General features: G+C 39.2%; 1 protein-coding gene across 1 annotated transcript in view; it reads right to left on the bottom strand.

Moving 5' to 3' along the window:
• PLEKHG1 (pleckstrin homology and RhoGEF domain containing G1) overlaps window positions 1-25,542 on the bottom strand; it is a 228,083-nt gene that overhangs the window by 145,313 nt on the left and 57,228 nt on the right. The window contains exon 2 of the mRNA XM_067701771.1: window positions 22,889-22,947. The gene's annotated coding sequence lies outside the window, so the exon portion shown is untranslated. The remainder of the gene's footprint in view (window positions 1-22,888; window positions 22,948-25,542) is intronic.

Here is a 25,542-nt window from a genome sequence, read left to right on the forward strand (position 1 = left end):
GTTTACATTTTCAAACAGGAAACAGTTCCCAATTTGTGTGTACCTTTCCTAGGAAAGGCGTGAGGCGTAATCTGGCATCATGCAATTTGAAATACAAGTGAAACCCAGGTGCCATAAATGCAGTTCTATAATAATCTGTAACAAGAACTTGTTTCCTTTCTTTTCTTTTTTTAAGTTGAAGTGTAGTTGATTTACAATGTTATGTTAGTTGCAGGTGTACAGCAAAGTGATTCAGTTGTACATATATATATGCTTTTTCAGATTCTTTTACATTATAGCTTATTACAAGATATTGAATATAGTTCCCTGTGCTATACAGTAGGTCCTTGTTGGTTATTTTACATATAGTAGCGTGTATACGTTAATCCCAAACTCCTAATTTATCCCTCCCCCACCCTTTCCCCTTTGGTAACCACAAGTTTGTTTTCTGTGTCTGTGGGTCTGTTTCTGTTTTGTAACAAGAGCTTGAACCCAACCATCTCCCCACTCCTCATTTCGGTGGTTTTCATTCTCAGAGGAGCTTCTATAACTTGCTGGTAGCAAGCTGATGCTGGGGAAGTCGGGGGAAGAGGGCTTGGCCTCTGAGATCATTAGTTCTGTCATTGTTATTAAGTAACATAGCGGTTACTCAATTTCCTCAAGAGATGAGGACTTCTGCCTAACTGAACTTTCTGATCACTTCAGGGTTAACAATAAAAAACTCTTTTAAGTCTTGTTAATTTTTTTCTAAGTTATACAGGTTCCCATTAATTAATTATATTAAATTAATATAATTTAACCTTCCTCTGATGATTCAGACTCTTGCTCTGCCTCTGGGTCAACTCCACAAGGCGCGTAGCGCCAGACTCTGGGAGGAGAAGATGGTGAAGTGGTTTAACAAGGACTGATCACATAACACGGCTCTGAAGGTTTATCTTTTCTCCTTAAATAAATCCCTCATGTCTAACTAGTTTGTGTTTGCGGTGGGGAGGGAGGGTTTCTTCTAGAAACTGAGTTTAGAAAGAAAATAGTACATTAAGGGCTTTGGCTTACCTAAACTTCACTCGAGTACAGGTGAGTATATGCCTTCAACGAGAGTCTAGTGCCCTGAGAAGTGTTTCTGAATATATTTCAGCATCTAGTAGCAAGCATTGGCTAGAGACAGGCAGAAGAAAAGCAACTTTGTCTAGCAGGCTCTTCATCTAAACACTGACCAGGATGGGGGGCTGAGTTAGCCACAGCTCTGCAGAGGTCACAGATTACACAGAATGTTTACAAATAATGCAGTACTAGATAGATGTGCATATGCTTGAAGATAAAAGGATCTTTTAGTAGAATGGCCCTTACCTTCACAGTGGTTTTGGAACTTGTATCCATGATGATTTGCCCTTTTGAAGAGGATGCTAAAGCTTAATTTTCTATGGCAAAAGGACTGCAGACAAATGCCAAAATTCTATTCCCAGACCTAAATTATATAATCAGCAATGCAGCATTCAAACTGCACATCAAATAGTCTCGCTTTCTGGCAGACTATGAAAAAAATCAGTTTCAGCGTTTGAAGTAGGCATCTGTTTATGTAATGCAAGCAACCACGACTGCCAAACACAATAATTAAATGCTTTAACAAGTGAGAAATCTTGCCAGAATATGTAATTTGAGGGGGAAAATAAGCAGAGAGTTGATATGTAGCAGAAAATGCTGAATTATTTATTTCCTACTAGTTAGAAGCAGACACTCATACTGTGAGCCTACCTGCAGAAATATTAAAAGAGAAAGGAGAGCAGCAGAGGGGACCAGTTACCTTCCTTTTTATCCATCAATGTGCTCTTTCCTCCTACCTAAACTAAAAACATGAGGAGTTCTCACCCCCCTTTCACTATAATCTTACCTATGTGGAAATGAAATTAAACATCTACAAAGAAACAATAAATAATCCTAGTTTTCTCTTTGCATTCTTTGAATTATCAACTAAAAATGTAGTCACTTTGGGCTGTGCCTCTATTTCTCTTCTGGAGAGGGTAGACTGTGATTTCCTGAGTCCATGATACGGAAGTGCTTTTGTGTCATTTGCTTCTGTGAAAAAAAAAGAAGTTAGGGCTTCCGTGGTGGCGCAGTGGTTGAGAGTCTGCCTGCCGATGCAGGGGACACGGGTTCGTGCCCCGGTCCGGGAGGATCCCACGTGCTGCGGAGCGGCTGGGCCCGTGAGCCGTGGCCGCTGAGCCTGTGCGTCCGGAGCCTGTGCTCCGCGGTGGGAGAGGCCACAACAGTGAGAGGCCCACATATCGCAAAAAAAAAAAGGAGTGGTACACCTACTCATCTTTAAAAATTTCTTCTAATTCTAAAGTCTTTGATACGATTTCTATCATAACATTCAAAGGAAAAAAATCATAGTACAGTAACAAATAGCTGAAGATACTGTGCCTCAATGGTTTAATAGTACTTAAAATAATAATTGAAAACTTCCCTTGATATGTCTTATACATTATAGTTAATGTATGTATATGTTTACTATGTACATTTACTACATATATTTATATATTAAATAGTTTATACTAATTATATTACACATGTGTCAAAGCAATAATGACTTAAAATTTTCTGTATTCTCTTTTCACGTCAAGGTTAGTATTTGTGAAATACAGGCTTAATTTAAAATAGGCTTATAATTAAAATGAGCGACTAATTAGATCTTTTCAAAGAATTCAACTTCTAAGACGACTGTAAAGTCATCCTTAATTGTGATGTTCACTCATCTCCACGAACAAGCAATATAAATGTCTACTGGTTTCCCCCAGGAACTTCAAGGAACAAAGGGGAAAGCAGAGGAGGCAGCAACAATTTCTAGAACTTGTATAGTACTACAGAGCACCTCGTGGCATTGATTTATTCATGTGGACAGCTCTGGAATTGGGCTCTAATTTTCTCCATGGTATAGAGAGAACCCAAGCAGAGACCATCCTTGCACCACTTATAAAAGGTGAGGCAGTGAAGAGAGGAAGCCTTCTGGTCACATGCCTTTTTCCCATTATTTAAATAGTGGTTCCTCAATAACATCTTCTCATCTTTCGTGTGCCCTAGAGGGTAATTTCTTTAATGTCAGGGATCCCGTTGGTGCAAGGGACCATTAGATCCTGACTCGCCTATTGAAAAGCCCCCTAATTATTTACAATAGCCAAGACATGGGAAGAACCCAAGTGCTTATCAACAGACGATTGGTTTAAGAAGTGTGAGATATATATATATATATATATATATATATATATGCAATGGAATATTACTCGGCCACCAAAAAGAATGAAATACTGCCATTTGCAGCAACATGGACAGACCTAGAGAAGATCATACTAAGTGAAGTAAGACAGAGAATATTATATTATATCACTTATATGTGGAAATAGAATAGAAATATTATATGATATCATTTATATGTGGAATCTAAAATATAATACAAATGAATCTATATACAAAACAAAAACAGACTCACAGACATAGAAAATAATCAATAATCTTATGGTTACCAAAGGGGAAAGGGAGGGAGCAGGGGATAAATTAGGAGTATGGAATTAACAGATACAAACTACTACACCTAAAATAGATAAGCAACAAAGATTTACTATATAGCGCAGGGAACTATATTCAATATCTTGTAATAACCTATAATGGAAAATAATCTGAAAAATATATATGTAACTGAATCACTTTGCTATATACCTGAAACTAACAAACACTGTAAATCAACTATACTTCAATTAAAAAAGAAAAAGAAAAAGCTCTTAACTGGTTACCCCCTTTCCACTCTTATCTGTAATTCATTCTTTACCCCAAAGAGCAAACCTTCAAAAAACTAAGCTGGATTACATCACTCCCCTGCTTAAAACCTGTAAGTATGTTCCCACTGCAGTTAGAATAAAAGTCGGACTCCTCAACGCGGCCTGCAACCCCGCGCACGATACAGCCCTCACCTGCCTCTCCAGCCCCGTCTCATTGCCCCACTCATCGTTGCTCACCAGCCTCTTACACATTCTGGCTTTCATTCTTTCACTCATTCTCTCATTTTTGTCCCAACTTCAGGATCAGCCTTCGTGCCAATGAAAACCCACTCTCTTAAGCGTCCCTTGTTCTCTTCATTCACAGCATTCACCGCAATGTGTAATTATACACTTAACGATGGTCTTTACAATGATCTTTCAGCTCCACTAGCTCCAGGCTTCCTGCAGGTACTTCCAAGGTAACCACTGTATCCTCAACACCCACTACAGTGTCTGGCACATGGAGCCCATCCTTAAGTGCTGGCTGCGTGGAAGCCTGAGCAAGTGAGGCGTGGAGGACTCCTGACTTGACAAACTCCTCAGCGGTCTGCGGCTTTGGTTCCTTCTTACCCATAACGGCTCTGCCCTTTATTCTTTAAAGGAGCATGCTTTAGGATGGGGAAGACGCAGCAACACAGGAGCTGTAACATTATGCCATTTGCCTTGGCCAAATGGACGACTCTTGGGGGTCAACAATAAAAAGGCCACTTAGCTATGAATGCTGTGTGATCCAGCGTTTCCCCAACAATCCTAGGATAATTAGGGAACCCAAAAGTTTGCTGAATGAACCCAAAAATGTGAAAACATTTTTTATAACCCTTAGGTCTAGGGATGACAGGTTGCACAACTCCAGAGGGCCCCATTCCTGGTGGAGTGTGCGGAGCTGGTCTGTGTAGCTGTACTTGGTGGCCCTGCTCAGTTCCTTAATGTTGCCTCTCTGGACTATTCTTCCAGCTTTTATATATATATATATATATATATATATTTTTTTTTTTTTTTTGCGGTACATGGGCCTCTCACTGCTGTGGCCTCTCCCGCCGCGGAGCACATGCTCCGGACGCACAGGCTCAGCGTCCATGGCTCACGGGCCCAGCCGCTCTGCGGCATGTGGGATCCTCCCGGACTGGGGCACGAACCCGTGTCCCCTGCATCGGCAGGCGGACTCTCAACCACTGCGCCACCAGGGAAGCCCTATTCTTCCAGGTTTATGCTTTGCTCCTGGGCTTATTCTTTGTTAAGAACCTAATATTCATCTTACACAAGTCTTTAAAAATATGACTAAATGGATCATATTCCTTATAAAGTTAAAGAAATAAAAGTCAGTGAGAGGCTATGAAAAGTGAAGCTACTTAAGTCAATCTTTTTAGTAGAAGAACACCACCAACATTACTGATTTTTGAAAAATGATTCCTCATTGCTTATTTACTTTGAAAACATAAGCACATGTGAAAATATTATATAAATTTTTTTTCTTGATGGTTTTTCTTGATACTCCTATTAAAATCCATGGGGTTTATAAAGAAAAATAAACATCTATTTCATTGAAGGAGCAGGGATAAAAATTAATAAAGCCACATCTTTCCTTCAATACAAAAATCCCTTAGTAATCTCAGGAATGGCTTCAAAAGGAAATTAGAAATACATTTCAAGGTCAAAATCTGGGTTAGCGTTATGTCAACATGGAGAACACCTTTGGTAAGAACCTGACTGGGTGTAAGAATCATTGTTTACAGTTCCTACTGCCAAAGGATCTAAATGAATAGTTCAAGTCACTCTGACATCAAGTATTGAAAGTAATTTAGGTAAAAATTTCCCCCAAAGAACATCTCATGATTTTCCATGTTAGCTAAAGAGTTAATTCTCCCCTTAGAGTGAAGCCTTGTGGATTCGAGCAGAAGTAATTACAAGGGAGTCAGGCATCAAAGTAGGTCAGAGAATGCCCTCTGTAGGAACACAAATACCATCTCAGATGCCTCTTCAGCCCTCACCTGCCCAGGCCAAAGTCATATTTTCTTCCGCTTCGCCCCTACTCATTTTGTACAATACAGACACATCCCAGCTCTCTACAATTATGAGCCTTGAGGATGCCCGCCCGCCTCTACTTGAGGGCTAGCTCTAAGTCAGGGACCTCCCTTTGTCTCTCCTGAATCCACAGTGTAGCCGTGCAAATGTTTGACTTAGAAAAAAGAACGTCGGTACTTGCGGTGATCTTATTTTAGCCATCCGACAATGCTAGGTGGGGGAGGAACAGAGAAGCCCTGAGAAGAAGGCTTAAGTTAAAATGTTTAAAAGTAAATTAGGATCAACAACTGCTTTGAGTCATCACTGCCACAAAATAAAAAGGTTACTGCCAGATGCATAAAATATATTGGTCACAATAACTTGGCTCTCCTTTTACTTACATTTAAGGTCAGTTAAGACACTATGCTTTGCGCTACTTTGTACAGAACAGGAGGACTGGAGAAACTATGGCTTTTGTAGCATCGGAAGACTAAAACAGTTTTCCAGAAATGAATCAAAATTTAAGTAAATGAAAGAAACACAAGGTTTTAAACCTCTACTGCACTCTTCTCCCAAAATAATCAACATATTTTCAGGATGACACATAAAGCATTCTGATTTTAAAGTCCTTTGTCCGAGTGTTTCAGGTCAGACCTGATTGGGAACACTGCCCCCCAGCTGACAAGAATGCCGAGCTCTCACTTGGTCATGAGAGCCAGCAAGACTCCGTGGAGACCAGTGAGTCCCAACGGATCAAAGAAGAGGTCAGCACTCAACAATTGCCTCCAACAATCCCGAAATAGAAACTATGCTCAATACAGGTACAACTGCTCAAACGGACCGTTCAATTTTATTGTAGAAGAACTCAAAATATCACCCCCCAAACCCAGAAATGTATAAAGGGAACTTCTGGCTCTCAGAGAAAACCATAATTTCTTCTTTGGAACTCGACTACTGGGAGTTGAAAAATAGTTGAGGGAGCCGTAAAGAACCAAATCATTTTGCACTTTGTCTAGAAGGTGTCCTGGTGTTTAATGCTCCCATGATACTTTTTTATTTTGTTCTCAGAAAAGTTACAGGAAGGGCAGCCAGTGCTTTACGTCCTTTCTTGGCAGGTACAGATAGCAGTGAGGTGCACGTTCAGTCCTTGCAGAAGCACCAGGACACAGCAGCACGTGGGCACAGGGAGCCTTTCCCGACGCATAGAAAAACTCTCACACCTGACAACAGCCAGCTGAAAAAAACAGCAAGTACGCTTTCAGAATCCATCTTCCCTTTCATATTCCTGGAAGGACCTATTTGTATACAAGTATTTTAGCCACTCTTGTACACAAGTCAATCTTCAAATACTTCTGCTCTTTATGTCTCTTTAGACACACATCTCAAAAATAGACAAGAGGTCTTAAAACCTTTTAGTATCTGCTGATAGAGAAATCTTTTCAAGGGACAGGTAGCACTCGACAACAATACATAGTATTTTTACTTGTTATTGTTGGTGGATTTAACATCACCTTGAGCTCTAAAGGAGGGTCAATTCTGCTTCTCACCACTTCCTATCTTTCCATACATGTGAATCCTATCTTTCCATACATCTGAATTCGGTTTCCCTAAATGTTCCCAAGCAGCGTACGCTCCTTACACAAAAGAAAACAATGTGATCTTAGGGTCATTTTAATGCAGGAAAATATTTCTGTTTCAGTTAATAAAACATATTGTTTAGACACATCTGTTGCAAATAGGAAAAACTAGACTGCTATGAACAAGGAAAATGAATGATACTGTGGGAGGTTGTCGCTGGAAACTGTGCTTCAAACTACTCTTTCCCAAGATACTTTATAATGTTAGATTGTGTGTTACAAGACGTCTCCTCTGCCCAACCCCCATTTTAGTGCTGCAATAAGACAACATATTGCTGTCTCTTATAAGTTTGCTGAAAACACAAATACTTGACTGAACAGATAATAGAAACAAGTAGCCTTCTTAGGCTTCAAAGACTAGGTATCCATAAAGTCTATGGGTGGAAATCCTTTTTGAAAGTCATGTCTACAGCCATTCAAGATTTTGAAAGTCTGATGTTGGGATGCTAGAAACTTGAAATCTTAGTAGTTAGGTGACCAAAGGTGATACAAACCCAGCCCTAATATATGTTTGAACAGGCCCAATTTTCATGTTGTAAGATTTGAATGGTTGGCATTCCCAGCTCTAAACAGACTAATATAGCAAATCAATTTTTAAAAGTCCATCTTTCTTATTGCTCATCAGTTTAAAACAATATGTGTGTGTGTGTATCTATATACATACAACCTTTGTGGAAAAACTAAAGAATTTTATAAATGCAGTTGGTATACTGGGCTGGAAGACAAGACACCTTGCTTCTAGTTCAGTCTCTGGCACAAACTTGCCGTGCAAATTTGGTGGTGATGCCAACCTTCTCTGTGCCTCAGTTTCCTCATAAGCAACGTGAGGTATTTAGGACTAGATCTTTTTGGTGTCTAAAATTAACACCTAGGTATGGCTGAGGTGAGCACAGAGATGGGTGGAGACACCAGGCGTACTGGTTATCTGGAGGGTAGAATTCTACCCCAAGCAGAGAAGAAGGGCACTTCCGGAATAGGCAAGATGACAAACAGATGTTAGGTCAGCAGCAAATGGACCAACAGAGCAGAGGGGGTATGGGATGGAGAACTAACACGAGATTCTGCTGGACAGAGCCAGACAAAAGAAGCCCTTGAAGGGGAAAGCCAGTGTTATCCTGTGGTGACCTCAGCTTGTTGAGAGGAAGGCCAAGTTTACCCTTGTTCTTAAACTTTTTACTCTTGGCAATATTCCAATCTGAATATCTTGCCTTACTTTAGACAACTACAACTCTATCAGACTGCAGAAAGTGGAACATCTGGCCCTCTTAATACATTGTCCACATTATATGTCTGCATTATGTTTACATAACTTGCCTCTTTTATCCAGAGTGCTGCCAGGGTGGAAGGAGGACTCATTTTCCTCTAGATACAGCATTATAAAGGATAAATAGGTAACAAAATTGCCTACATTGATCTATGTAACTTGGATGCTAAATACCACAAGAAGCCTGTCCTCCTGGTTATACCGTAGCCCCACTCAGCTGTCCGAGGCAGAAGCCTGGAAGCCATCCTTCAGTGATTGGACTACGTTCCTCAGGCCCTGTATCTATAGTTTATGTCTGAGTTCTAAAGCTAGAGGAATAGAGAGCAGAAAGTATTTTTTAACAGAGTAATTTTCACTTAAAACTCCATCAGGTATTTAGAAGCATCTGCCCCAATTCTGCACACAATATACTATGACTCTGGCACATGCTCCAAAGAGCAAAGCACCAACTGGCCTCGGGTGGGCTCTGTGCGTGAGTGATTCTGGATGGCAGCGCTGGTTGGATGTCAGGCACTTCCAGTCATGGAGAGCTCAGCAACTTAGATCAGAAGAGGAAGACAAGACCACAGCTGTTCATAATATGAGACGTGCTCCCCTCCCTCCAAGGTGCCAAGAAATAACTTGAGGAACTTTGTAGAAGTGCGGTCTGCAATAGTATGTAGGGATAAGAGCCAGGGATGGAAAGATTATACTCAGAACTATGTTTTATTTAGAAATAAAACTGCAACAATTAAGTATAATTGCCTCAATTTCATGGGCATTTTCGGTTGCTTACCCAGCATCTACTTTCCACTTCTCCCTTCACAACAGCTTGTTTTGCGGAGGCATCCACCCCCTTGTCCCTCCTACTCACAGTCACATCCTATTTTCTCTAAATGGTTCATTTGGGAACCACATTCTCCTGAATCAAGACACCATATTATTTAACCCATTTATTGAGCAACTGCTCAATATACAAGAGGGAGCAAAACTAAATAATTTGCCTTTTAGGCTAAAACCTGGTGGTGGGGAGAGATAATTAACCTTCTTTCTCTATATAAATACAAACATTGGATGTTTAAATTGGTGCTCCCAAAGCATAGATGATTTGTTTAATTGTAAGTCCGAATGAACTTCCAAGAAGTAGTTGGAAATAATTAGAAGAAAAAGTTTTCTTGGATGTCTTTCAAGATATTCAGAAGAACGATCATGGAGGAAGAAAAATAAATTTAAGTGTTCAATATCTCACAGCAGGTCAGCCGGTCATGTCAACGAACCTCTTACCATCTGGTTTTTGTCTTCTAAAGTGACCCCATGAGCATTATACTTATTTTCATAAGTGTTTAAAGTTTCTCAGATAGGAAAGCTCATGTTCATAAAAATCATAAATGTGGAAAACTTAGAAATTTTATTTTGTGTCTAAGAAACACACAGTTGAGACTGGTCTCTAGATATACAAAGAGGTACAAGAGTTCATTGAGTTCCAACGGCAAAACCCCTACATCCCCCATGAGAATCCAGCATTTTACTATTTGCTTCTCAGGCTCACTCAACTCTACACATACAGGCAGAACCAATTTAAAAATGGAGCACATTCCAAAAGACTCCTGGTAAATGGTTGTTTATTTCTACAGGAAAATGTGTTCCAGGTTCTATTGGTATAGAGGGTTCCCAGCTGCTTTGCCTGTAAAAGCTTTTTAACCCATAATGATTCTCAAATGTGGGATCTAACCATAGGTTATCAGTGTTTTTATGGAAGAATATGTCTCAGAGACCAGGGGGTAACCCTGATTGGGAAGATGGCGACTTGAAAGGCAAAGATTTCCTTACTCTCCCCCTTCTTCTCTCCTTCAACCTACTATTACCATAACCAGCCAATTCTCACTTTGGGATTTATGAGGGAGGAGGGCTATCATGATCTGCATGTTCCTCCTTTCTACAGCCCACTCTTCTTCTTCTTTTTTCTTTTTTGGCCGCACCCTGCGGCACGCAAGACCTTAGTTCCCTGGCCAGGGATTGAACCTGCGCCCCCTGCAGTGGAAGCGTGGAGCCTTAACTACTGGACCGCCAGGGAAGTCCCTGGCTCACACTTCTGAATCACTTACTCCTCCCTCCTCTCCCTAAGAGGTCCACACAGGGCATCATTCTTACATTCTCCTCATTCTCCTCTCAGGATACCAGGCCCCATCTTACTATTCATTTCAAAGCATTTCCCCTAAACTCTTTCACAAAGTAAATAAGAATGCCTGGGTGTTAGAGTTTCAAAATTCAAACTGGCATAAATTATAAATACATCAAACTTGAAAGTGCTATATAATTGTAATGTGCTTCTATTATTGCTTTGATATGTTGACGAAGCTCTCCTGAATCATTCTTATACACGATTACTCACGTCTGTATGACTTATAGTTTTATAGCTAATACGTGTCTCTCTACACTCTGATATCAAGACACATGGCCTCATAAAAATGTTTATGCCACATTTTCTAGCTGTGAGAAGTTCTACAAATATTGGAATCGCAATTGTTTATATGAACAGTGGGGAAGAATATTAGTATTGGCAACCGGCCACCAAAATGCCCTGAACTGCTTTCCAGGTACAGTATGGGTTAAACAGGCTCTGTTTGCCAGAGGACTTCCCACACATAGCTTTATATCTAATGAGGAAAAAACACACTCCAAAATATTTTTCAAATGAACTTTTGGAAAACAACCCAGGCTTAAATTGAAGATTGCCTGCGTGTAACATATGCTGTGTATACTCATGGTGTTACTGACGGAACCCTTATTACGTCCCAGTCTTTCCCTACAGAATCCTAGTCTTGAATGTTCAAATATTCTTGAAAATTGTTGAAGTTTTGAAATTTTTCTTTGCAAAGCTCCTTTTCCTAAGAGAGAGATCTTCCCAGATCCCAGTGGTGGTGCGTGCTGAGTCAGCCGGCGCCTCTACACCTTCTGGGGTTTTATCTAGCATCGCCTCCTGGACGGACAAGGGAGAGGTGGGCACAGAGCAGAGAATTAATGCACCGAGCCGGGTGTTCCACAGCGGGGGGATGTGGTTCCCAACTCTTCACCCCCTCACCTTGACCCCAAGAAGGAAGAAGCCCATTCCCCTGGGAAGGGTTCTTCCAAAGGCTCTCACGCAGTTCAATTTCACAACTTTAAGCCTGAAGACAAAGGAGACTTTTTTCTTAAGTAAACATTTTAATAAATAACTTCCCCATATAGGCAAAATATTGCCAAAATTAGTAATCTGCATTTTGTTTAGAAATAGACTTTGCAAATGCATTTAAATGTGAATTTAGGATGGAACACACACCTTGGCAGGTGAAACTTGGCTACAACGTGTTTCAAATGATTATTTTGCCAATACTTATGTTGTTGAAAGAGAGGGTCCCCAAACCTCCAGTTAAAATGATAAAGTATGGAGTTTTAAAAACTGGCTCTGAATACGGGGTGATTAAATAAAGCTAAAAGACCCATCATTACAACTTATATCTACCTATAATTCTTAATGGTAATTCTTTATTTGTCATTAACTATTTTCAGTAAATTGACTTGTACTGTACTTCCCTGTTATTTTTTATTTATTTTTTTTTGCGGTACGTGGGCCTATGGCTCACGGGCCTAGCCGCTCTGCGGCATGTGGGATCTTCCCGGACTGGGGCACGAACCCGTGTCCCCTGTATCAGCAGGCGGACTCTCAACCACTGCGCCACCAGGGACTCCCCCCTGTTATTTTTATCATTAATTTAAAACACAGTTCCTTAAGACTAAACTGTATTTGCAGATTTTATTTAAAAAACTATATATATAAACATATAAATGTAGACAGAGCAGAATAATGATGCATCCTTTCATCTACCTTCTACAATGATCAACTGATGGCCAACCTTGTTTCATAACTTTCCCCACTCAATCTCATTCCACTCACAGATTACTTTTTAGCCAGTTTTATTTAAGTACAATTTGTATACAACAAAATCCACCATTTTAGCTGTGCCTTTCTGTGAATTTTGACAAGGCATACAATTTTGTAACCTCCTTTACTGTCAAGTTATCAAGATATAGAAGTTTCCCATTGCACCAAAGAGTTCCCGTGTTCCCTTTCATAGTCAATTCCCTATCCCTGGCCCCATCCCCTGGTAATGCTGTTCTCTATCCCTGTAGTTTTGCCTTTGTGATAATGTAATATAAATATAATCATACAATATGTAGTCTGTATATGAATCTGGCTTCTTTTACTTAGTCTAGTGCCTTTGAGATTCATGTATGTTGCCAAAAATACCTGTATTTCGTTGCTTTCTATTGCTGAGCGGTCTTCCATTGAGCAAATGTAGCATAGTTTGTTTATCCATTCACCAGCTGATGAATATTTGTTTTCTTTTGTTTTTTCCACTTTTTTGGCAATTGTTAATAAATATATCTACTCTAAACATCCACATACAGGTTTTGGTATGGATTTATATCTTCATTTCACTTGAGTAAATATCTGAGAGATTGATGAGTTGTATGGTAGTTTATATTAAACTTAATAAGAAACTACTAAAGTGTTTTCCAAAATGGCTGAACCATTTTGCATTTTCACCAGCAGTGTACAATGCCCTGTACCCACACCAGCATTCAAATAACTGGGATCTAATTGTGATTTTAATAAGAATTTCCCTAATAAATGATGATGTTGATCATCTTTCATTTGCTTATTTGCCAACTGTATCTCATTTTTAGTGAAGTATCTGTTCAAATCTTTTATTAATTTTTAATGATGTTTTGTTATTATTGCGTTTTTAGAGTTCTTTATATATATATATATATATATATATATATATATATATATATATATATATTTTTTTTTTGTGGTATGCGGGCCTCGCACTGTTGTGGCCTCTCCCGTTGCGGAGCACAGGTTCCGGACGCGCAGGCTCAGCGGCCATGGCTCACGGGCCCAGCCGCTCCGCGGCATGTGGGATCTTCCCGGACCGCGGCACGAACCCGTGTCCCCTGCATCAGCAGGCGGACTCTCAACCACTGCGCCACCAGGGAAGCCCTCTTTATATATTTTTATCATATATGTATATTATATTTTCTCCCAGCTTGTGAATTATCTTGTTTATTTTCTTCTGTGTCTTTCAAATAAAGAGATTTTTTAATTAAAAAATAATAATAAAATAAATATAGAAGACCCATCATGAAAAAAATGGTCCCTTCAGTTTAAAAGTGCCACCACATTTTTATCTCTAAATGATCTCTTCTCTGACTCTTCCTCAGGCTTATTTTTTATAGCAACATCCTCCCCACCAGACTGTCCCAGCGGAAAACCTGGCCAGGAGGGGAGGGGAGAAAAAGTTACCTGGACTGAAGAGGCAAAGAAGAAAAATGAAAATCTGCCCAAGAAAAAAATTTAGGCCTAGAAAATAATAGTTATGAAGACAATTAGAATATTTCCTATCTTGGAGGTTCTCCAAGAAAATAAAACATGAGTGTATATACAGCCATGTTTTAAGATTGCCCAGGGCTTAAAAGGCAGTTTTGTGAGAAATACTGGATAGTAAGATTTCTTGGAGTTTCAAAGTTTACTCTGCAATATTCTTCACATTCAGAACTACGAACAAAGAAATTTGGGCTAATCATGCTACATGAAGACATTTACCTGGGAACCCTCTGTACTTAAAACCAACGCGCAGGCTACTGATTCCATCTGAATATATGTGAACCTTCTTAAGTTTGAATCCAAAGAGTCTGTGAATAGTTAGTTACACATCAGGCACCAGGCTATAGATCATATGCATAAGACCTAGTCCTGCCTTTGAACTTTTAGTCCATTAGAGCAGGAATTAACAACACTCAAGAAGGATTTTTAAGACCACAAAGCAGTGTCAAGAGGCACTACAAAATTAAAATTGCTAAAAAAATTGTTCTGAAGCTAACTTATATACGAGGAAGCAGATAGAATCAGGCTGGAGTCATTTATGAAGGAGGAGGAACCTGAACTGAGTTTAAGAGGATAGATAAGGTCTCGATAATAGTATTACTGCGATCACCCTCCAGCTCCATTTGAGAGCCTGCCAGGCTCTCACCACAGCTGGCATTGTACGTGCACTCTCTGGACCCACAGCTAGACTGTAGTGAGTTTATCGTCATGACTTTATAGCTGAGGATGGCAGAAAATGTGCCTGAGGCCTCCCAGGAAGGAGATGAGCCGCCCATGTCCAACTGACCCCAGAACCCACGGTGTTTCCCTCATGACAACTCCAAGGAGTGGAGACGGTTCTGGGTGGCAAAAAATAGACTTTTCTAGAACAGTTGACTTCAAGATGAAAAGCAAAAATAGGTCAGAGCTTATGGAGCAAGGAACAATGTATCCCTGTGAATTTTAGACTAGACACCTGACATAATTAACCCAGCCCTGTGGGTGGACCAGGCTGGTGGGCAGCATGAACTGGAGGTTCACGAATTTGGAAAAACCAGAGAGAAAGAGAATCTGGTTCTTCTGCCCCGATGTGGTACCACAGAGGTACGTGGCATGGCTGAGCTGCAGGCGGTATCCCACATTCCAGGGCAGCAAAGAAGATGGTGGACTTGTACTTGTACTTGGGTATTTATAACTCATCCTGTTTCTCAAAACTACTGGTTGTGAGACTTCGGGCAATGACTTAAATTTCTGAGAATTTCAGTCTCCTAACCTTGAAGCCCAATTCATGATGATAACTGCACAAAGCTACAAGGATGAAATAAGAAAAAGCATATAATGTGTAGCATGTGGCAAACATTCAGATATTCACCTTTCCCTTCTCTGAAGTCTGTGGAAATGGAAAAGAAGGGCTGAGACAGATAGGGAAGTAAATTTAGGGAGATCTAGTGACAAATCAGGTATCAGGGGTGGAGGTGGGGGGTGGGGGAGGAAGGGAGAAAGATATCAAATGTGCACGTGAAATGATAAGCCTGCACAAAAGTATCTTTATTTTCCTCAAATAGGAGTTAAAAGGTAGTTTTAGGAATAAGTGGCCTTAGAGGTAACTGGGAGATCCCCAACTGAAAACACTCAGAAAAGAGTTAGAAATGAGACGGAGAGTTTAGAAACAAAAGAGAGACCAGAAAAAAAAGGATTTGGTGATCATTTGCCTAAGAGCCTGGTTGCTATAATATTCCATTTATGAGGACTTGTGAAATTGCTAAACTCTGTTTATCTTTGAATGACTATGCTTTAGAAATCAAAGGAATATATATGAAGTTACAACATTTTAAGAAATCCAATTCCACATTTTTTAAGACAAAGAATATTAAAAGAAAATACTCTACTTAATACAGGACTTAAGATCAATTGCAACTCCCGTCTTTCAATTTAAAACACAATGATTGCTTTAATACCTGACTTAACTCTAGAAAGCCTTTATCACAAATGTAATCTGCCTCTCCAGAACAGGCTTTCCTTATGGCATAGAAAAGTCATGATGGTGTAAGGCAATAAAACACAGATTTTAAAATTATGCATACCTTGGAAATGCAGCTGAAACAGCAATAGTTGGGATCTGAAATGAGACAGGAAGCAAGGGGCCAAGGCAGAGGCGGAGGGGATGTCAGCTTTATTCAGTCAACATGAATACAGGCCTTGCTTACCTAAAGCTATGGTGGATAATTCTGTTGTACGGACTTCCTAAGCTTGGTGAATCTGGTCCAGTGCTTCTCCAAGTTTCTCAGATATTACAACCAACTGTCTGTTCCAGACACTAGATTCACTATCTACAGCTGCCAAAAGCAGATCTGGCACCACTGGACTCATCTGGTTCTTCTGACATTTTAAGGGACGGCCTTTCCGTGTCTATTAGATGGTCCCTTTGCAAGCCCTGGGCAGGTCTATCCAAGGTTCATCATCAGCGGCAGATGTTAAAAACAGGAGACCTTCAAAAACCCTCTGCGAGCCCATACTTCATGGGGATTGGATATTCTATCTGGTTTCCAAAACACAACAATTATCTTGCACCTAGCTACATAACAACTGAATAACTCATTAACCTCTGTGGATCTAAAGTACAGCCTTGAAATATGCAAAGGAAAAACTGATAGAACTAAAAGAAAAAATTAACAATCCACTCAACACAATTAAGTTCCAAAACAGCTCCCTCAGAAAATGACAGGTCAAATAGAGCAAAAGTTAAGTAAGGATACTGATAATCTGAATAACAGTTAAATGATTTTGATTTAATTGATAACTTTGTACCCAGCAGAAAATAAGCATTATTTTCAAGACATGGGACATTCACAAGTGAATAATTTATATGGGAAGTACATCTCTTTGGATCATATTTCTAGGTCCTTTGGTACTCTAAGTTTCTGTTACCACTTTTTTTCTTTTTATCACATACTGCTTCACAGAAAGGTTACTTGTTAGATGTGTTTTACCTTCTCTGGCATACTTTACAACCTTTCCAAGGACAGAAGCCTTGTCTTCTTGCCTTTGCATCCCTCACAATACTTACTGCTTTACACAAAGTAGACATTCATTTATAAAATGATCATTCGAAAACAGATCACTTTTCATGATGTATCAATAACAACCTATGCTAAGTAATTTTATGCTACCTCTTTCCAATAAGGAGTCCCTCAGAATCTGTCAAATGTTATTAAGTTGGAGGCAGTTTAATAGAAAAAGGTTTAAGGAAACTTTCTTCCACAGTAGGATTTCAGAACACTGAACGTCACCCTTTGCTGATCCCTGATCCCTTTGCCAGTGGCTTAGCCGAATGCTTCAAGATGCTTCACAAGCTGCATGCATGGAACATACAGGTCAGTCTGAGGGGAGAGCAAAATGGGAGGGAATCCCTCACCATCAAACTCAGGGCTGGTTCCATTACTGGTTATCCAGATGGAGCTCTTGGAGTCACTGTATAGAGTTTTATCCTCCAAATGTCCTCTTCGGTTCCTCTACCGAGACACGTCACAATTAGGGCTTCAATTCGTCTATATTTCTTCCCATAACCCATTTCTGTGTTTGTGCTGGTCACTTCCTCTTTCCATATTACATTGACATTTACCAAGCCATCTTCCACAGAGCAGCACAGTAATAGGTCAAAAAACTAGCAGGTGGGGAAGGGGGCTTTGGGGAGGGAGGAGGAATTCCATGTCAATAAGTCTGAGAACCTTGCCTGTAACACTTCCTTGTTGAAGACGTACAGTTCAGGGCAGCATAGTAAAGGCTCTGCAGAAAAAGTAATCATTAACCTTGCTTAAATCCCAAACTTATTTGACCATGAAGCCCCCCTCCCCGTCCTTGTTTTTGACAGAAACCTATTACCATAATTCCACAAAATTGAGAACATACTGTCCTGAGAATCCTCTTATACTCAATGCCAGGAACAGGAACTAGTTCCTTATTCCAAAGGTCAACCCTTCATGAGAAAACAAGTACCTTTTTTTTTTTTTAAAAAAAACTTATGTCCTTTTTCTCTCAAAAATGGTTGGGGACTTCCCCTCATACAATGAAGGATCTACAATGAAGAAGTTTTCCTCCTTCACCCCTCCCCCCCACCAAACGGTGTCTAGTCTTTATACCAGCTTAAGGTATGCAAACTTCCAGAAGATATTAAAAAAATTTTTTTTAATTTTAATTGTGGTAAAATACATATATTTTTAAGCGTACAGTTCCGTAGTGTTAAGTACATTCACACTGTTATGCAACCCATCTCCGGAACTCTTTAAAAGGAGACTTTTTTGTGTGTGTGTGTGGTACGCGGGCCTCTCACTGTTGTGGCCTCTCCCACTGCGGAGCACAGGCTCCCAACGTGCAGGCTCAGTGGCCATGGCTCACGGGCCCAGCCTCTCCGTGGCATGTGGGATCCTCCCGGACCGGGACATGAACCCATGTCCCCTGCATCGGCAGGCGGACTCTCAACCACTGAGCCACCAGGGAAGCCCAAAAGGAGATATTTTTTAATAGAGGAGAGGTGCCCATACTCAGAAAGCCAAATCTGTACGTCTTTCTGAACGTGTAATTTTGTGCTATATTTTTGTAACCACTATATTTAGTTATTATAACACTTTTAATTTTCGATTATCCTTTAAAAATTATTTTCATGACGGCTCCATGTTAAGAGATAATCAAGGGATTTTGCAATGGAAGAAAACTGATGGAAAGCATCTCAATGACTATTTAAAGATCCCACTGCATTAAGTCCCTGTCCTCTAGCTTAGTGCCAAGAATTGCACCAGATGGGTATATTATTAGCAATGTCTAGTGCAATATAATTAGTTATTTATTCACAATGTCAATCATTTATGCTGTAGCCACCGATAACTCTTCTATTAGCTGCCTTCCAATAAATCTATCAGCCTTAAGTAAAACACTTCCTGGAACACAGTGGCAAGGTCACTTACAGGATATGTAAAGGGCTGGGCAGTGTTGATTCCTCACTGAGCATCCTTCATTGCATTATTTGTAAGTCTTAAGGGTAATAAGCCACAGTATTGCAACCCCACAAAGCCTTCAGCTTCAAGACTTTTGAGGTACCACAGAGCATGTGGGCCTCCTGCAATTGCTCATGAAAGGGCCGTGAGAGTCCTCAGCTAGGGATGGAAGATGCCAGAGTGATGTTTATTCCCTCCAGAGAAGAGCATGACCACATGGTAGGGGTCAGAAAATGCTAGCAAGAACTGTAAAGGATGCCCCGAGCACCCCGGTGCCTGGTGTGTACCTTGGAACATTTAAGTGGCATCTCTCAGATACTCGGGCAGCTCTAGGCTGTGTGCTCCTAAACTCCACCCCTGATGCACTTTCCTCAAAGAACCAGGGCAGGTGAATCCCTGGACAAAAAGACACCAAGAATAAAATGTATGGGAATGTTTATTCAGGAAAAAAATATGTTTTATTATATGAGTATGGGTACACACATACCTTTTTGGTGGTATTTCAAAGATGCAGTCTTTTTAAAAAATTATTTTATTAATGTATAGTTGATTTACAATGCTGTGTGAATTTCTGCTGTACAGCAAAGTGATTCAGTTATTCATATGCATAAACATCCTTTTTCATATTCTTTTCCATTACAGTTTACCTCAGGATATTGAACATAGTTCCCTGTGCTATACAGCAGGACCTTGCTGTTTATCCATTCTATATGTAATAGTTTTCATCAAAGATATAGTCTTGAAGCTGAATAACACAAACACACACACGCACGCACACACACACACACACACATCATACCAAGAGAAAATAATGCATTCTAATTCCTTTGGGGTCAAAAACTGTGAAAAGTAGGCCTATACTCCTCTGATTTTTCAAACATTAGCTGGAGAGAGCGGCGCTTCTCCCTAGAATTCTCTTGTTTTCCTAGCTTAATTTGATCAACTGGTACCCAATGGCATCTATTGGTCTACTACCCTGGAGATAACAGTTCTTATCTATAGCTTGTGGGTAACAAACTGGTAGATTATTATTTTATACTGATGTACCATATACATTTTTGTGTACATGCCCAGATATTTGCTAGTCTGAGAACTAGAAGTTTTGCGGTTCACTTATATACCCCAAACAATTTCAGAACACTCCAGAAGTATAACATGATTTGGGGGGGGTTATCAATTTAATTATATGTATTTACATTTAAAATAAACAATTGTTTTAGAAATACAGGGGTACTTTTTCCTTTTGGAGGGCTAGGAAGAGGGAGCGTGGGGTGGCCTAGACCAGCCTGAGAATAGTATGGGGTGAGGGGAGTCTAGGGGGGCACCAAGGTGGAGAAGGCCATCAGAATACCTTTCCTGTTGTTGTTTTAAGAAGTTCTAGAAGGGAATTCCCTGGCAGTCGAGTGGTTAGGACTCCAAGCTTCCACTGCAGGGGGCATGGGTTTGATCCCTGGTCGGGGCACTAAGATCCAATAAGCCTCACGGCACGGTGAAAAAAAAGTTCTAGAAAAGTAAAAAAGCTCCTTCTAACCCAGCTATTTTTGTGAAAGGGTAAACTGAGTCTCGAGATGGAGGCTGACCACTGAAGGGTCACCCACCCCTCCAGGCACTGGAGATGTGGCCCTTCCAGTATCCGATCTCCACGGTTGTTACCTCAAACCAGAGGCCTGGAGCCCTAGTTCTCGGGAGGGGGAAACATGACTTTTCTAAAGAAGGAAATTAGCTCATTCATTCTTTCAGCAAACATTTGAGCTTCCCTTATGTCTGGCTTTTTCTAGGGTATATAGCAACAAGCAAGACATGCAAAGACCTGGCTCTGAGGGAGTTTATATTTGAGTGGGTACCAGTTTTGAAAAAGAAGTTCATCAGACATTCAACACACTTACTTTAAATGAACAAGTGACTTTTATAAGCTATTCTTATCTGGTCACTGCAGTTGAAGACTGACAAAGCTATTTTCTCCAACACTAGATCATGGCTTCAGAAACAAACAAAACCGGATCGGTCACGGTAATTGAAAATGTCATGTACTCAGTAACACAGATCAGCAACCACGGAAGATCTAAGAGCTAAAGTCCACATGCCCACAGCAGCAAGGAGCAGGGGTCGCCACTGTTCTCATGGAACACACACTTCTCAGGCAAAAATGCTTGTCCAAAATGGGACCAAAGAATCCTGAGCTACTCCCGCTTCCCCTTCCCTTATTTTGCGTATCATATTACAAAGCAAACAGAATATCAGTGGGTCTCTCAGGAGAGAAAATATTTCTTTTATTCTAAGAAAACATCATGAATAACCACAGCTATCTAACCTAACAAGATGTCATTTCTTTCTTTGGAGACGAACCATGTATCTCTCTGGTGAGCAGACAAGTCTATATACGCATTTCCAGAGAAGGTAATCATTTCTGAAAAAGAAATGATTATTCCACTTCAAAAAAAGAAAAAAAAAAAGCGTTCAGATGACTGAATCTGTCACATATATAGGGTGTGCCTGACTGCGACCCAGGTAGGGGCACATGACGATTTTCTTGGGCTCTGAGGCCCCTTCCTCCATAAAAAAGAATATTAAAAATTATATTTTATGACTGCCTTGGTATAAAGAAAAATATAATCCAGGCTGGGTTCATTATTATATATTCACTCTTTTTCTATTTATTTTTGGGGAAAGAATTAAAATTAAAACATTTTCATGGGCCACTAAAAGCATCATGGTCCCAGGCACTGTGTGTAATGGGTAAGTCAGCTCTGGACCTCAGACTCTTGATTTTTAAGCTACTCAGCATTCTAGTCATACATTAGACAAAAGAACTTCTAGGACTTTCTTGCCAGTAATGAAGATCTGCGGTAAGAAAACCACTATTTTACCAGTTAACAAAATACCGATGGACTCTGAACTCCAACACAAGCAAAGACATCTTTACTCCATTAAAATACCATTTGTCTTTGTAATAACTCTGAGTACCTCAACAAGAATAATGCAGTGTATCAAATATTCATAATTCCAACAAAGCATGATTATTGTGCTAGTTAAAGGCAGACTCTAACCCCTTGTTGCACTTATGCTTTAATGTTATTTTTATTTTACTGTTTGGTTAAAAAAAAAAGACCTGGTGTAGAATTGAAAGTATAAATGAGTAAAAGGATAATGCTGTGCTTACCAGGACTGAGTTTCTTCACATATTCCTTCCATTCTAGTAAGCATTTGATATGGAATTGAGTAATAATGTCAGTTTAACATTTCAAGTCTTGCCAAATAGCTTATGATGTGGTCAGAGTATGATAAATTAAAGGACTTAGGAAAGGAGAAACAGAATAAAATAACTGCCTAGACCTTAAAAAAAGGGTATATCTCCCTCCTTCCTTTCCCTCTTATTGTTCACTGTGGTTTTTCAAGTACTACCACCACAAAATTGCATTGAGATTTTAAATCTTAAAGAAAAAAGAGGAACTTAAAAAGAACAGGAAGAACTTTTCTCACCAATGAAAAGCATTTAAAATATTAACCAAGAGACTGACTCATTAGCAGTAGCGCGCCAACAGGAAGGTATCATTCCAATTTGGGTCACACTATGGTTTACTCTTCCTGACTCCATTTTTATTCCTCATGTATGTACTTTGAAATATGAATTTTCTTTTGTATTTCACCCTCTGGTTATAATATTTGTTATTCTGTCTTACAAAATAGTTAAAAAAAACAATATAAATTTGCCTCTTAGAGGGTACTTACACAAAAATACCTAACAAACCTAAATTACAAATTTATTTATCTTTTAGCATGTTTCATACTCAAGTGGTAAAAAAATGAAAACAGCTCACTTTTATGGTTGAAGCCTTTCCAGTGTCTTCACCCACCAACTGCTAACATCCGTCTCCACCTGTAGCAGAAACACAAAATATAAATTGCTTTTTACTTTTCCAGAATGATTTCAGTGGAACATGGATGAGAAATCTGGGCCAATATTAAGGGGCAAAAGGAAGACTGGATGCAAAAAGACCATAATTTTCCTAGGAAAAAGTCACCTATGCTACTGGTCTATAATAGACCTATAGCAATAATCATAACAATTTAACTTAAAAAACAACTTACAGGGTGTGGTGTTAGAAAGTTACTGTCCAATCTTGATTTTCCCTTTCCCTTGAAATACTCAGAAAATCTAAAAAAGACTTGAACTTTCAATAGCGCTAAAAATTAAGTTCAGTGACTTGCCAGGAGCCAAGAAGAATTTCCTTTACCAGGAAGAGAGATGAAACTCCAAGGAGCAGAAGGAGAATGGATGATTTCACTCAGTCTCAACCCTCGTATCCTTATCTCTGAAACGCAAGTCTTCCACAGGATGTGAACCGCCTTCTAAGGCCATGGCCACTCTATCCCTGAGCTCCTCTCTATGGCTGTAGCCAATAAGTCCTCTCAGTTTCCATCTTTGCAAAGCACTTGGGGTGGGAAGGTAGAAGTTAATGGGAGTAATGCTTAGATGTGGTAAAGTCTGGGGTTGCTTTTTTTCTGGTCACTATTTTTGAAAAGAAAGAACCACAGACATTATATAATGGAAAAACAAATGTGCCTAGATATGTATCAGATAGGTATCTTCATGAACAAAAGTTACTTGAAAATATTTCCACTTGACTGAGGGATGAATCCAAATAAAAAGAGTGAAAAAGTAGTCACGTAGTAGCATGGCTGGTAAGCATTAAAAGCAGTAAATAGGGAATAAAGTATGCTAATTATTCTAAAACCAGTCCAAATAGTGTGCAAACTTCCAAATTTTTGGAAAAAATGTCTAATAAAAACATTACTATAGTAGTTAAGTTCATCTAAGTCTGAAATCCTGGATCATGTTATGAAAAACGGGGAAATGAGTGGGGATAGATGGTAAAAGCAAGTTAATTTCATTTTGGGTGGGGAGTAAGAAATGCAGTTTTACTTGTGACGCTAGTAGCTGTTTTGTTTTTTTTTTAAACTGGAGAGAACAAAGCAATAAACTGCATATTTAAACTTAAGCTCAAAAACAGCAGTAAAGGTAATATAGGAAAGGCAGAAAAAAATAAAAGCAGGAATTTTTGATTTCGATATTTAAAAAAAAGTCACTGGTTCATTATAGAATGAAATGTCTCATAGACAGATTTCAGGCAAATCTAGTCTTAAAATCCAACATGAAACTCGAATTACTAGAAGAACATATCACAGATATGGAAGAGATGATAAACTTGAGAATGCCATATAAAAAGATCCCTGTGAATAAATCTGAACATCTCAATGGAAAGAGTTTTCTAAGGTGGTATTTAATTATTAAAACTGAACCAGAAATATAAAAGCTGAAAGGCTAAGAAATATGGTTCACTTCAAGGATTAGACAATTCCCAAACTGTATAAAAAGCTTTCAGGATATAAAACAAACGCGACTCTTCAGTTTCTTTGGTGAAGCTTATCAGATAACCTAACCTGATAAGACACAGAGAAGGAAAAAAGTAAGAGGTTTATTTCACTTAGATAAACAAGATGGAAGAACATCAAATAAAGTGCTCAGAACTCTTGATTTCTAGTAAATTAAAATAATGATACAACAATATAAACTGGGCTTATTCTATAAATATTATATAAATAAATCTCTTACGCTGTATCAATAGGTCAGATCAACACGTATTCATATTTCCAAAGATGACAAAATAGCATGTGATAAACTCAGCACTTATACCTGATAACCTCTCAGTAATCTAGAAATAGAAAGATCACCCACTGTGATTTTTAAAAAGATCTAAAACCAACAGACAACATTTTTGCTAAAAAGTCAGGAACAAAATAAAAAGATGTTCACAAAGTATTAGTGAAAGGAAATGAACAGACCAAATACCACCATCAGCAGGTGCAAGGCTGAATACCTAAAACTCAAGAGAAATATCTAAAAATAACCCTGTTGGAAATAGGAAGGGTGGTATCAGATGATTTGAAATACGTAAAAAGCAATGCTTTTTGTCCAGTGGTAGCAAAGGCCAGTCACAAACAAATGAAAAAAAAAGACAGTCTGAAAACAGGTCATATTCAAAAAAATTATGCTCGAAGAACGTATATAGAAAATGTTTAAGGAAATCTTTAGGACAATGGTTTCCTCATGAGAAATGCTGAGAAGTATAAATGTACTTTTTTAGAAAAGGGGAAAAAAAAAAGCATCATCTAGCCAGGAAACTCAATATGAGGTAAACTAATGAATTTATATTTTTGGTCTGTAGAAGGTGAAGTACCATTATAGGAATATGAGAACAGTAAGAGGCTTTTATAGTCAGAGAGGCTTATTTATAGGTGAATACTTGAGGATCTCAGAGGCTGTTCTATAAATTCACGATAGAATTTTTAGAAAAAAACACATTAAGAATATTTGATTATCCGGCCTTAAGTGAAAATGCACGGATAGATTATACTCACAGCATTAAATACAAATAGAATTTGATATAAAAATACCCCCAAACACTTCACT

The sequence above is a fragment of the Pseudorca crassidens genome, chromosome 13 (assembly GCF_039906515.1).
Source record: "Pseudorca crassidens isolate mPseCra1 chromosome 13, mPseCra1.hap1, whole genome shotgun sequence".
In the NCBI taxonomy this organism is placed as follows: Eukaryota; Metazoa; Chordata; class Mammalia; order Artiodactyla; family Delphinidae; genus Pseudorca; species Pseudorca crassidens.